Source organism: Saccopteryx bilineata, chromosome 3 (genome assembly GCF_036850765.1).
Source record: "Saccopteryx bilineata isolate mSacBil1 chromosome 3, mSacBil1_pri_phased_curated, whole genome shotgun sequence".
NCBI classification, from domain to species: domain Eukaryota; kingdom Metazoa; phylum Chordata; class Mammalia; order Chiroptera; family Emballonuridae; genus Saccopteryx; species Saccopteryx bilineata.
Genome location: NC_089492.1, coordinates 304,194,610 through 304,195,761, shown reverse-complemented (window position 1 = coordinate 304,195,761; position 1,152 = coordinate 304,194,610). Strand labels below are relative to the sequence as shown.

General features: G+C 39.8%; 1 non-coding gene across 1 annotated transcript; it reads right to left on the bottom strand.

The window, feature by feature from the left end:
* Positions 1–474: 474 nt before the first annotated feature.
* Positions 475–605, bottom strand: LOC136332437 (small Cajal body-specific RNA 20). The gene has a single exon (XR_010730700.1). It is a non-coding gene; the product is annotated as a small Cajal body-specific RNA 20 (non-coding RNA).
* Between the last annotated feature and the right edge of the window lie 547 nt (positions 606–1,152).

The window sequence follows — 1,152 nt, the reverse complement described above, 5'->3', positions numbered from 1 at the left end:
ACCCAGCTCCGCTGAACGGTGAGCTGACGCGAACTGCATGATTAAGTTGTGATACATGGTCTTGTGGTTTTATAATCTATTTAATAGTTGCTGAATTGTTTTACTTAAAAAGATAAGAATTATAAATCGTCAGTTATAAGGCTTGTCCATCTTGTGATCATTTGTTTCCATTTGAAGCCCTTGTTTATTCAGAGGGGCGAGACTTGTCTGTCAGTCATCGGTGTCATTTCCCGGGATAGCAAGAGGGAGGAGACTTGGGACAAAAAGTGACTGAACATGTGATGCTTTTGCTTTTCTTTTTAATTTTAAATTGAATGTACTGGAGTGACATTGGTTAGTAAAATAATGTAAGTTTTAGCTTTTCCAAGGAACATTAAAAGCATTGGGTCTTCTGTTTCTGTTCACCGCATTTCCTTTTTTCATTCTACATCTCATGTGTAATTCATTTTATTTATTTATTTATTTCCCCAAAACAAGTATTTGAGGTAGGAAAACAGGACTGCCCAGCTCATGGCAGCCCCGACAATGATCCTCAAAGGCTGATCTTGGCCTCCAGCCCTGGCTGAGGAGAAAAGAAACCCCTTCAGCCCCATGGAAGAGAGGCCCTGTGTAATTCATTTTTTTAAAATCTTTTTGAGATAACTCTTAGTCTTTTTTTTTTTTTTTTTTTTTTTTTACAGAGGCAGAGATAGACAGGGACAGACAGACAGGAACAGAGAGAGATGAGAAGCATCAATCATCAGTTTCTCGTTGTGCATTGCGACTTCTTAGTTGTTCATTGATTGCTTTCTCACATGTGCCTTGACCGCGGGCCTTCAGCAGACCGAGTAACCCCCTGCTGGAGCCAGCGACCTTGGGTCCAAGCTGGTGAGCTCTTTGCTCAAACCAGATGAGCCTGCGCTCAAGCTGGCGACCTCGGGGTCTCGAACCTGGGTCCTTCCGCATCCCAGTCCGACGCTCTATCTACTGCGCCACCACCTGGTCAGGCAACTCTTAGTCTTTTGAATATTTGCTGTTTTGTAAATAGTCATGAATTTCTGAAATAAGTATTGGTGATATCTTTTTTTTTTTTTTTGGTGATATCTTATAATAAACTCTTTTTTTAATTATTTATTTTTTTAAAAATTTTTATTCATTTTTAGAGAGGAGAGA